Source organism: Panicum virgatum, chromosome 3K (genome assembly GCF_016808335.1).
Source record: "Panicum virgatum strain AP13 chromosome 3K, P.virgatum_v5, whole genome shotgun sequence".
NCBI classification, from domain to species: domain Eukaryota; kingdom Viridiplantae; phylum Streptophyta; class Magnoliopsida; order Poales; family Poaceae; genus Panicum; species Panicum virgatum.
Window position 1 is genome coordinate 37,463,234 of NC_053138.1, and position 13,540 is coordinate 37,476,773.

The window sequence follows — 13,540 nt, forward strand, 5'->3', positions numbered from 1 at the left end:
CCAGTCAAATCGGTCAACTTTAACTCAGTAATCCCAGAGAAGAAGAAATGATGAAATTGTCTCTCTAGATTGGCCCAATATAATATGGAATTTGCTGGCAAAGTGGTGAACCAAGCAAAGGCCGATCCAGACAAAGACAAGGAGAACAAACGGACTCTAAGTGCATCCTGATTGCTCGCTTCTCCCAACTGTAGAAGGAACCTATTAACATGTTCCATCATGGAAACTTCTCCCTGTCCTGAGAACTTCGTGAAGTCAGGCATCTTATACTTGTGTGGGAGAGGAATCTGATCATAAGCCGAAGGATAAGGAGTCTTGTACATAACAGATTGTTGTTTTGGCCTCAAACCAAACTGCTCCCTCATCACTTCAGCTATCTTTGTGCTCCAATCAACTTGCGGCTCAACCACTAGCATCTGTTGAGGAGAAACTGCATTTGCTGCATTGGTCATCATTGCAAGTTGCTGAGCTATATGATTCATCGACTATCCAACCGATTGCAACTGTTGGGCTTGTTGTGCCATCCGATTAGATGTCTGCTGAGTCATCGTCGACTGTGTAGCTAGTAGGTTAGCTGATTGTTGACCAGTAATATCTGTGTACGGCACATTAACACACCGTATCTGTCCAGTTGCTTGATTGTGGAATACCAAGTTGATTCCCTTCTGATGCGGAAATTGTGATAATAGCACTTCCGAAGGAGACTGGGGCTGGAGCAGGATAGCAAGACGCTGTTGTGGGGTCATGTAACACCCAGTTTATAAAAGGACATAAACCGAGCAATCATATACGTGCCAGGATCAAGTCACATGTATATACAACAGAATGAACAGTATATCATAGCACATATCACATAATAAGATATAATAAAGCGAGTACGAATGTTATTTATTACAATAATGACAAAAGTCTGGTACAGAGTATGCGGAAGCGTAATACATAAACGATAACTCTCGTCGGAAGCTGAGCAGGGCGCCACAGGGATGTCGACTAGGAGACGAAACGCCTAGAAGTCCTCGTAGTCCTGGTAGCGCTGAGCGAACTCCCTCGCGTCGGCAGGAACTGAGCAGCAGTAGAGTATCCCAAGAGGAAAGAGAGTAGAGTAGGCAAGAGTGTGTACACAACTTGTACTCAACAGGTATAACACAAACTATGAGGCTCTAGGTTGGCTGACTCAACTGCATTAGCTTTTAAGTGTTGGCAAAATTTTATTAAAGCTATTTACTACAAGTTGATGAATTACCATAAACCCAATTACATAGTAATTAATCAGAATTAATCATGTTACTACTGAGAACCAAACCGAAACCACCAAGGTAACCCCGAGAGGCACCCCCTCGTTGGAAGGAGATAACCCCACTAATCAAAAGGAGGATCTAGGCCGCTCATGACCATGAGCACGGCTAGTATACCAGTTTTACACTCTGTAGAGGTTGCACATCTTTACCCACAAGTCGTGAGCTACGCCAGTTGTTCATCACACTTCCTTAGGTGAGATGACTAGCAAACTCACTACGAGGCCTTTACAAAGAATCTCGTTGGTAAGGATTAACCGCGAGGGTTGGATCGGCGACTATGGAGCAGGTCTAGTGGGCGTCAAGAATACCACAGACGAGGCCACTCAGTACGAGGGACATAGAAGCTTACCACCCTTGCCCCACAGGTAAGTTACTCCAGACCAAAAGACCTAATTATTACACCAAGACCGTCCCATTCCAGTCTTGTGGTAGCGATGTTGTCCCCGGTTGTCGCTCTATGAACCGGTCCTTATGGAGAGTGGCCAACCTGGCAGTAACCACCGTGCTGGCCCCCTAAACCATGTTTCTATCAAAAACCAATTTTAATGAGACGTGAGCCCCTCAAACGGGCCACTCTCAGAATTAAGTTGCATAAACCATTAATCAAATTAATTAAAAGGACCAAATGTGTTATAGCGCGGCACCTAGCACAACTAACCAAAATGCAACCCAAAGGATATATAAAGGATATAAAGTGGCTAGGAAATCCTTATAGGCATACAGTATTAAAATGCAGTATGAAAATGTATTTAAAAGTGATACTTGTTATACTTGCCTTCCTCGTACTGCTCCTGCTGCTGCTCAAACTGGTCGGAAGACGGCTGCTCCGGGTATTGGTACTGGGGCTCCTCAACTGGATTAGCGTCTACTCACGAACACATGGCCAAAAGCAAGACACACAATAAGCATACAAGCAAACACTAACAAATGCTAAGGAACAGTACATCAATACATAAAAACAGCACACTAAACTAGTCTAAAACTAATCTATGCGTTACAACGATCCCGTGGATATAAAGAACGCCTAAACCGGAGCTAAAACGCAAAATCTAGGCCAAAAACAAGTTCCAGGGACCTATTTGTAAGAAAACTGGAGTTTCTAGGGGTTTTCTGGGCAAAACCGAGGACTAAAATGTAATTAAACTAAAACTCTGGGGTCTAACTCACAAAAATACTAAGTCTGGACGGCGGGTTCTATTCTGAGAAAAGCCAGGGGGGTCCGTGCAAGTTTCTGGGCCGAACTGTAATTAGTTTTGACTTGCGATGGACTGCGGGTTGAATACCAAGAAACGTAGGGTCTCTTTTGCAAAAGGAATAGGGCTGACCGGTATTGACTTTGTTAGAACAGATCTGGGCCATTGGATCTATATCTAGTGGCTCAAAGCGAAGGGGTAAGTCGTTCTAATCTCAGCCGCGCGTCTCGGATCGGACGGCCCTGGGAGATTGGGCGCGCGGGCGGCGGCGCTGGGTCGCCGGAGCTCTGCTCCGCAGCGGCGCCCGGCCGGAGCTAGCTGCTAGGACGCTACCGGGGTTCGTTTGGGGTGTGATTTGGGGCAAAAGAACGAGCACGACATGGGTAGTCCACCTGAGTACACAAGACGGGTTCTCCGGGCTCGGACAGGGCTAGCCACGGCGCGGGGTGGAGCTGGGTCGCCGATGTGCCGTGCGCTGGAAACTAGAAGGGGCCATGGCTGCTGCATCTTGAGCATGAGACCAAGGAAAGGCCGGGGGTGCTCACCGGGGTCGGACTTGGACGGAGGCGTGGCGCAGGGTCGTCGGTGTTGAGGTTCTGCGGCAGCGGTCTGTCGGAGCCGGGGAAGGAGCTCGCGGTCCGGGCAGCACTGGACTCCTCCGGGCTCCTGGGTGGCACAAATTGCAACCAGGCGGTGCTGCGAAGCCGAGCAAGGGGTCAGGGAGGGCCGAGGACCACTGGTGGTGAGGAATCGTCACGGCGGGCGGGAGCTCACCTCTGGTGGTGCCGATGCGATTCCGACGGTGTAGCGACCTCGGGCCGACGCAGAGGATTCGGATGGCTTCGTGGGTCTACAGCGGAGCTATTGCGGGGGTTGTGGGCGCTTGGGTTGCGGCGGAGCAGCGTGGCCGCGGTGGCGTAGAGGAGCGGCAGCACGGCGGGGCGACTCTATTGCGGCGGCTAGGGTTGTGGGTGTGGCGATGGAGATGGATAGGGTGCAGGGGGTCCGCTGGGTGAGTTTAAAGGGGCAAGGCGGGAATTGCGGTGGGGCACAGTAGGATAAGGATCCCGGCGAACTCGCCGGTGATATCGGGAGCGCCGTTGCGCGGCGGGGAGAAAGGAAAGGGAAGGTGGAGCCGCTGACGGGTGGGGCCTGCGGGTCAGGGACGAGGCGCGCGCGGTGCGGGATGAGCTGCTGGGCTGAGCACGGAGGCGGGGGAAGAAAAGGCTAGCTGGGCCGCACGCTGGAGACGGCCCGGGAGGAGAGGGAGAGGAGGGGAAGATGGGCTGGGCTGTTTGGCCGAACGGGGAAAGAAGCAACTGGGCCGCGGGCTGAGATGCGGGAAAGGGAGAGGGAGAAGGGCTGGTCCGGTTTGGTGCTGGGCTGGCTTTCCTATTTTCTGGTTTTTCTACCCCTTTGCTTTTCTATTTCTAATTCAAACCAAACTAAACCCATTTGAATTCAAATTTGAATTTGAATTCAAACCATACTCAAACAAATAAAATTATGCACCAGCATGAATGCACACACCTTTTAGCCCTAAAATAAATTTTAATTACTTTATGAAGCAAAAGTAAATTATAAATGCAAGGCTAAACAAATTAAATCCTAGAAAATTAAATGAAGCCAATTAAATTTATTATTAAATACTGAAATTTGAATTAGGGTGTTATAAGTCATCGGCGGTGGCGCCAATGCATTAGCTCGTGTCATCTATTGTGGGCTCCATGCGTCTTGTGCATTCAGTTGTGTTGCCGATGTATCCTGCTGTGTAACCATCAGCTGAACAGCCGATGGATCAGGCTGAGAGGCTATCGACTGAGAAGCCAATGTATTAAACTGCATCTTGGGTGGCGTAGAAAAGAAATCCGGATGCATACCAAACCCAGTAGCAGGATCCCATCCTTTAGGAAATACAGACATAGATCCAACTTGCATAGTAGTAGCAATCGGCGGCGTGACTGAGTAGACTGGATCTGTTGTGCCCGCCGATGCTGCAGTAGTCATCTGGAGTAGAATTTGACTGTTGCTTGTTCCTGCCTGGCTATCTTGAGCCGACAGAGCTACTGCCATAGACACCTCCAAGGGAACGTATTGCATCTGATCTAGTTGTACATAACAAGGACCCATGCACCCTGGTAACGTGCCTTCAGCAAAAGTCTTGACCACTGCATTGTGCACCGTGTTGCCCATGACTGTTGCGCTCTTGATGAAGGCTTGTGCCACAGCTTGGCCAACTGCGTCTATCATCTTGCTTTCATGTTGAGCATCTGTCAATGACTGGAAAGATGGAAGATCAAACTTCTTGATCACCTCACCAGATCTGTTGATGCTGTACGACTTGAGGCATTCACGTTTGAATTTCTCCACCAGCTCTTCACATCCCTTCTTCTGTTCTTCTTTGAGCTTATCTTCTGGAACGAGAATCTGGTTTTCTTTAATAACTGCGGATTTATCCGTGAGTTCCACCATATTGAATCTTTTGTGTCCCACCGAGCGTGCCAAAAGATGTGTTGACACAAAAATCAACACACTGGAATCCGAGGGCAAGTGTTTGCCAAGTCACGAAAAAGTCAACCAAGCGTGCCAGTCAATTTGACCTGTAATTGACAAGGGAGAAAACAAAGTCAAATTCAAGAGCGTCGGCTGGGATTCCGAATGTCTCTCATATGAACATATCGGCAAGCTTTGCCGATACTGAACGCGACAAAAAGATATTAAATGCGAGTGCGTAATAAAAGAGCGTATCGGCAGGATCAGCCGATACACTAGACGACAAAACTGGCTTTTGGGCAGCCAATCGTGTATATATAGCAAGATCTAAGTTACGAATGTGTAACTCAGATGATGCGAAGCTAAAAACAGATCTGAATCGGCCCTTGAGATAACAAAAAGTGTTACTCCCGGTAGCTAAAGCTCAAATATACTCGGTAAATCGAAAACTCACCAGCAAATCAAGTCGCTCGAATGTGAGGCGTCCTTGATCAACTTGAAAGAACTCATTGAAAAAAAGAAAAGAAAAGGCAAAGTCGCCGAAAAGTGCAAAGGAATAGTAAAGTTGTGTTGTATTGGATATGTATCAAATTTTTCCGGTCCCTTACAACTCATATTTATAACCTAGCGCTATCAAGTTCTAGCCGATCACGGCAAACATTACTTGACTAAAAAGAAAAGACTTTCTAAAAGATAAACTACTTAAAATACTACAATCGAATCATCAAGATTCTCGCAGAGTCCGGATCCTCTCCTCCTCCCTTGACTTCATCGGCAACTCTCCATTCAGCCGAGCACCAGAGCTGGCGGATTAGCATCTTCGCAGAATATTCCTCTGGTCCATCGGACGGACTCCATCGGCTGATTCCAACCCTGTGCATCTTTTGGTTTCTTTCAAATCGTCCACCTTTCCTTTGCTGAAATCACCTGTCAGTGTCAAAAAACGGTGTCAACATCTAGAAAGTAAAAATGAGAGAAGAGAGCTCCTTTGGTGTCGTTTTGAGAATGAGGGTGTTGCTCTCTATTTATACTAGCTAGAGGTTGGTATTTGGCCGAGGTGTCGGTTGTATGCAAGAGGGTCGATTGACGTAGCTTCCACGCGAAGCTGAGGCTGAGACACTGCAAAGTGGGGCCGGCTGGCCTCCCCTAGGCCGGCCAGCCTGGGATTTTCTCCAATTGGCACCGACCTTCTCGTGGACGCTCCTGATCTCCTCCTGGTGTCGGTGTAAGTTGCGTTGGTTCAAAGCTGAAAATTGTAGGCCGGCCGGCCACCCCTAGGCCGGCTGTCTTGGAGTTGGCATATCTCGGCCCTCCGTTTCACCGACATATTGATCAAAGGATGCATGAAGTCCATAGTGGTGCTCTAGTCCAAAAGATTTTGGCAAGTGTTGCAGATGGGTCCATTAATCCATGTGCTAGGCCTTTCGGTCATATCTTTTGTATTTGCTTGTATATCCAGTGCACAGGGGTCCATTGGAGGGTCCCTAGTGGTTTTGTGGCAAGGAATGATGTGCTTGGCAAAGGTGTCGGGCCGGCCAACCTAGGTGAGGCCGGCTAGCCTGCAGCCTCTGCACAACACGAGTCCGAAACTTGTAATTTGCATAACTTTTGCGTCCGAACTCCGAATTGGGTGAACCAAATGTCCAATTCGATCATCTCGACGAGATCTTCAACAAGGCAATGTCAAATTTGGCATTTGACAATGTTTATAATGGTGTCATCTTATATCCATGTTTCACCATCCTTGTAGAAGCTCCATTTAGTGTTGTTTCTTGCATATTCTGAGCATAATAATGCAAAACATCTCAAACCACCAAAACTTGTGGATTTTGTTAAGATTAGCTAAAATATGTATGGAACATAGTGCAAGGCTCAATTTCTTCCCGAGAAGTTGAAGGTCAAAATGGGAAATAATGGCCGTCAACAATGATTAATGTCGAGTACAATACCTTTGCCACTGCCATCCTTTGGGAAAGTTGTAACACCCTAATTTAAATTCCAGCATTTAATAATAAATTTAATTGGTTTTATTTAATTTTCTAAGGTTTTATATGCTTAGACTTGCATTTAATCTAATTTTGTTCCATAAATAATTAAAAATTTTCTAGGTTAAACTCGTTGTTGCATTCATGCTGGTGCATGGTTTTATTTTTGCTTGATTGCTAGGGTTGAATTCAAATTTGAATTTGAATTCAAATAGTTTGAGTGGTTTGAATTAGAAAGAAATGGAAATAGGAAAAATAGTGAAACTGAAACCCAGCCCAAAGCCCGTTGGCCGGCCCACCCTCTCTCTCTTTTTCCTTCCCTGTCGGCCCGCTCGGCCTTCCCTCACCCCGCTCCCGCACCGGCCCAGCAGGCAGCCCAGCACGCAGCGCGTCCTCCCCGACAGCCCAGTCCCGCACGCCAGCGGCTCCGCTCGTGCATCGCCCGCGCCCCAACCTTCCCCTTGCTGATAGCCCGGACCCGCATGGCAGCTTCGTCTCCCCCGCACCGCGCTCGCGCAACAGCCAAGCCATGATCCCATCCGCGAATCTCACCACCTACCTTCCAAACCCGCACGCCAATATCGCCGACCCCTTCTATAAACCGCCCTGAGGCCTTGCGCCCTCATCTCGCCCTCTTTTCGTAGCCCAAAAACCCTAGAGCGCCGCCACCTTGCTCCACTGCGAAAAGGCCCCTGCACCGCTGTGCTCTTGCCGCCCCACCGCACCAGAACCCCTGCAAGCCACCGCCGGAGCTTCGCCTAAGCACCAGGAACCTCCCCGAGCCCGCAGCCATCGGCCCTAGTCCACGCCGCGTCGGGAATTCGCCTGACATCCGCCGAAGGTGAGCTCAGCTGCCGTGTAATTTCTCGCCGCCGGTGGCTCTCCGGCTTGCCTGACCACTTCTGCACCTCCGCAGCACGTCTCCGCATCTCCTCGACTGGATCCAGAAGCCGGAGGACCTCTGCAGCGACTCCTCCCCGAACTCCGCATCATCCTCGCCGCCCGGACCTCGCTGCCGGTTCTCTGCGTTGCGCAATCCGGCTGCCCCAAGCCCTTGGTGAGCACGCCCCGACCTCCTCTCCCTTTTAAGCTGGCTCTCATCGTTTAGAACACACCCGTGTGACCGGAACACCGGCCCGGTGTAGCGCCGCCGTGCACAGGGAGACGCCACCGTGGCGCGCCCCTCCCCTCCACGTTATGGCCTGTGCTAAGTCCCCAGAAGCTTTTCTATGTTTCGCGCGGTCGCCTTCCGCCCGCGCTGAGCTAGAATCGAGCCTAGACTTGTGTGAACGCGCGACTCCGGCAAGAGCCGCCGCCGCAGATGCCTCACAGCCGCTTGCCCGCCCTGCTACGACCGTCGTAGGCCCGCACAGATGCCCTAGGTGCTTTACCCATTCCGCGCACAGTCTCTAGAGCCAAGCCGCGCTCGATTTCGTGCCCGGACGGCCAAGTTTGGCCAACTCCGGCAAACCCTGCCGCGCGCCGCCACGGGAATTGGTTCCCCCGCGAGCTCCGCCGCCGCCGTTGCTCGCGATGGCCCTGAGCCATCCGATCTGAGGCAAATGGTCATGATTAGATCCAGAGCCCATTAGATCTGAGCTGCCGGATCGAGATTCAGTGGATCAGATCTAAACATACCCCTTCGCCCTGACACTTTTGATAAAGAGCCCCTAGGTTTTCTGGAAATCAACCCGCAGTCCATCATAGTTCAAAAGTAATTCCAGTTAAGCCCCTGCTTTTACATTTTAAACCCTGAACTTTCCAGTATTAGAACTCGCCATCCAGACCTGCTGTTTTTGCACGTTAGACCCTAGAACTAAGGTCTAATTACGTTTTAGTCCTTGGTTTTTGCAAAAAAAAACCCCCAGAAACTCTGTTTTTCTTACAGTTAAGCCCCTGGACCTTGTTTTAGGCCTAGTTTTTGCGTTCTAGCTCCGTTTTAGGCGTTCTTTATGTCCACGCGATTGTTGTAACGCGTAGAATAGTTCTATCTTAGTTTTGTTTGCTGTTTTCATGTATTGTTGTACTATTTCTTAGTGTTAGCCTTTGTTTGCATGTATATTTATGTTGTGTATTGTTTTTGGCCATGTGTTCATGAGTAGATGTTGATCCATCTGAGGAGCCCCAGTACCAATACTTGGAGTATCCATCTTCAGATCAGTTTAAGCAACAGCAGGAGCAGTTTGAGGAACTCAAGTATAACATGAATAACACCTATCACTTTAAATACATTTTCATACTGTATTTTAATACTGTATGCCTATAAAGACTCTCCTAGCCACTTTATATCCTTTATATATATCACTTGGGTTGCATTTTGGTTAGTTGTGCTAGGTTGCTGCGCTTTAACACACTTGGTCCTTTTTAATTAATTTGATTAATGGTATATGCAACTTAATTCTGAGAGTGGCCCGTTTGAGGGGCTCACGTCTCGTTAAAATTGGTTTTTGTTAGAAACATGGTTTAGGGGGCCAGCACGGTGCTTAGTGCTGGGTTGGCCACTCTCCATAAGGACTAGTTCATAGAGCGACAACTTGGGACAACAACGCTACCACAAGACTGGAATGGGATGGTCTTGGCATAATAATTAGTTCTTTTTGGTTTGGAGTAACTTACCGACGGGGCAAAGGTGGTAAGCCTCTACGGCCCTCGTACTGAGTGGCCTCGTCTGTGGTATTCTTGATGCCCACTAAACCTGCTCCATAGTCGCCGATCCAACCCTCGCGATTACTCCTTACCAACGAGATTCTTTGTAAAGCCCTCATAGTGAGTTTGCTAGTCATCTCACCTAAGGAAGTGTGATGAACATCTAGCGTAGCTCACGACTTGTGGGTAAAGATGTGCAACCTCTACAGAGTGTAAAATTGGTATACTAGCCGTGCTCACAGTCATGAGTGGCCCAGATCCTCCTTTTGATTAGTGGGGTTATCTTCCTTTGGTTAGGAGGGTTTCCCCGGGTGGCTTGGTTTGTTTTGGTATGGTTCTCAATAGTATCATAATTAATTTTGATTAATTACTATGTAACTGGGGTATGGTAACTCATCAACTTGTAGTAAATAGATATAATAAAATTTTCCCAGGATTAAAAGCTAATGCAGTTGAGTCAGCCAACCTTAGAGCCTCATAGTTTGTGTTATACTTGTTGAGTACAAGTTGTGTACTCACTCTTGCCTACTCTACTCTTTTTCCTCTTGGGGATACTCTACTGCTGCTCAGTTCCTGCCGATGCGAGGGAGTTCATCCGGAGCTACCAGGAGTACGAGGACTTCTAGGCGTTCGTCTCCCAGTCGACGTCCCTGTGGCGCCCAGCTTCCGAGAGTTTTCGTACTTGTACTTTTACACTTCCGTTGTATCAGACATTTTGTCATTCATGTAATAAATAACATTCGTACACGCTTTATTATATCTTTTACGTGATATGTGCTGTGATATATTATTCATTCTGTTGTATATACGTGTGACGATCCTGGCACGTATATGATTGCTCGGTTTATGTCCTTTTATAAACCGGGTGTTATAGAGTGGTATCAGAGCCATATCGACTGTAGGACGAAAGCCTAGATAGAACTAGTCGAGTTTTAGGCCTTCTTCTCTCTAAGATTTGTCTGCTGAAACTATTTTGCTATTATATTCCTTGAAATTCCAAGATTTTTACTCGTCTTGCCTTGATTTCTCTCTATAGAATTAGTTTCCATAGATTTTGGCCTGAAGTAAGTCGACTGGCCATCATAGGTGTAAGCTAAATGACCCTTTATAATAGCACGATAGAACGTTCTGCGACGCGTTGTGTTAGTCGAGTTGTGTGTTAAACTCGACTAAAGTATGAACTTTTGGATGCTTGTTATTATGCAAATATTTGATTTGGATTTTTGGTTGATTGCATAGTTTAGTAGTTAAATTTGTTTAATGAAAATCAGTCTCAAGTTAAAGTTAATTAAAATAATAAAATGAGTTAGAACCGTTGGGGGTAAAACCGTCCACTCTATCTTGTCTACTTTATCATGCCTAAGTCTTTCTTGCAGAAAGATATCATATCCGTCTATATTATTTCTGCAATATCTTTGCTCATACATCTTTTGTTCAAATCAGATGGTGAACACTAGGAGCACCGGTTCCGGTTCTGGCCAGCAGCAGGGGCAGAACAACCAGGGTACCGGGATGCTGATGCCTCCACCCTTGACTCCGGAGTAGTTCTTCCAGCTCCAGATGCAGATGATGGCCACCCTGAACAACACTGTTCAGGCACTACAGTAGGTCCACGCTCAGCCGCCACTTCCGCCTCGACCACAGCAGCCCCGCGACAGGCGTGCGGAGTTTCTGAGGGGTCACTCGCCGACATTCTCCCACATGTCTGACCCACTTCAGGCAGATGACTGGCTCCGTGCAGTGGAACGACAGCTGGACATCGCCTAGTGTGATGATCGGGAGCGTGTCATGTACACAGCAGGACAGCTGCGAGGGGCAGCTTTGAACTGGTGGGAGTCCTACCGAGTTCAGGACCGCGAGGCTTTCACCTGGATCCAGTTCCGGGAGCGGTTCCGCAGCCACAACGTCCCCGCGGGCGTTATGAAGACAAAGAAGGAGTTCATTGCACTTAAGCAGGTAAACTCAGATATAATCTTTCAACATTTCTTTTTGAGCTAGTATCCCCCTTGTTCTATCTTTCTGAAGCATGAGCTAATCATTCGTCATACATATGTCCTTTTCACTTTAGGGAACTATGACGGTCACGGAGTATCGTGATCGTTTCCTTCAGCTCGCTGGCTACGCCCCTGCCGAGGTCGCGGATGATCGCGACAAGCAGGAGCACTTCATGCAGTATGCGCTGCTCAACCTCCGCTTTGATGACTTCAACTATCTGGTTGACAGTGCGCTCAACACGAAGCGCAAGCACCAGGAGATGGAGGACAAGAAGAGGGAGATCACTCCCATTGCTTCCGGCAGCAACACCCGTCCTCGCCTCCAGCCGCCCCAGTAGTACCAGCAGCAGCAGTACCGACCGCCCCAACAGTACCAGCAACGGCCGCAGTAGTATCTGCCTCGACAGCAGCAGGCAGGTCAGGGCCCGAGGTTACCGGCACCTCCGGCTCGTGCCGCTCCACCATCTATGCCAGCACCGCAGGCTCCAGCAACTCCTCGCGTGTGCTATCACTGCGGCCAGCCGGGGCACTACACCAACTCTTGCCCCCAGAAGGTGCAGGTGGGACAGCAGGGGCGCCCAGCTCAGCCCAGGGAGCCAGCACAGGGTCGGGTGAACCACATGACGGCCGAGTCAGCGGCTGAGGCTCCTAATGTGGTTATTGGTATGTTCATGATCAACTCTCACCCTGCTACAGTGCTTTTCGATACCGGTGCTACTCATTCTTTCATTTCCATGTCATTTACCGAGAAGCATGGTATAACAGTTTCTTGTATGAGGACAGCTATGGTAGTTACCTCACCTGGGGGCCAGATACACACATGTTCTATATGCTCCAAAGTTAGTATTGTCATAAGGGGGGCAGAATTCCGCACTGGTTTGATCGTCATTGATTCCTCAGGGATAGATGTGATTTTGGGCATGGAGACCCTTACCAGATGGGGAGTCCGTATTGATTGTGCTCTGCAGACAGTTCACTTGTTAGCATCTGATGGCCAAGAGGTGATAGTCAGTGCTTCAGAGCCCTCGGGATTTCTTCATCAGATGGAGGCTAGACCCACGGACGGTATTCGCGTGGTGTCTAAATTCCCGGATGTCTTTCCGGATGATTTGCCAGGTATGCCGCATGTACGCGACATCGAGTTTTCTATTGATCTCTTGCCTGGCACTGCTCCTATTGCAAAGCGTCCCTACCGCATGGCACCTATAGAGCATGAGGAAGTTAAGAAGACCATTGATGAGTTGTTAGCCAAGGGCTATATCCGTTGCAGCTTTTCTCCTTGTGCTTTTCTGTTGTTGCTAGTAGATAAGAAGGATGGTTCGAAGAGAATGCGTGTCAATTATCGGGATCTGAATACAGTTACCATTAAGAACAAGCATCCACTACCCTGTATTGAGGATCTGTTTGATCTGCTTCGAGGTGCTCGCGTATTCTCGAAAATTGATCTGCGTTCGGGCTATTTTCAGTTGAGGATCCATCTTGAGGATATTCCGAAGACGGCGTTCACCTGCAAGTATGGGCTGTATGAGTACACAGTCATGTCTTTCGGCTTGACTAATGCCCCGGCTTTCTTCATGCACCTGATGAACATGGTTTTCATGGATTATTTGGATGTCTTCGTGGTGATCTTCATTGATGATATGCTGATCTTTTCCAAGTCAGAGGCAGAGCATGAAGTTCATCTGAGGCTCGTGTTGCAGAGATTGAGGGAGCATCAGCTGTATGCTAAGTTCAGCAAGTGCGAGTTCTGGATTGACGAGGTTCCATTCCTCAGTCATATCATCTCCAAGGGAGGCATTGCAGTTGATCCGAGCAAGGTGATGGATGTGCTCGAGTGGGAGACACCGCAGACGGTGAAGGAAGTCCAGTCATTCTTAGGCTTAGCAGGATATTATCGGAGGTTCATTAAGAATTTCTCCAAGATCGCGAAG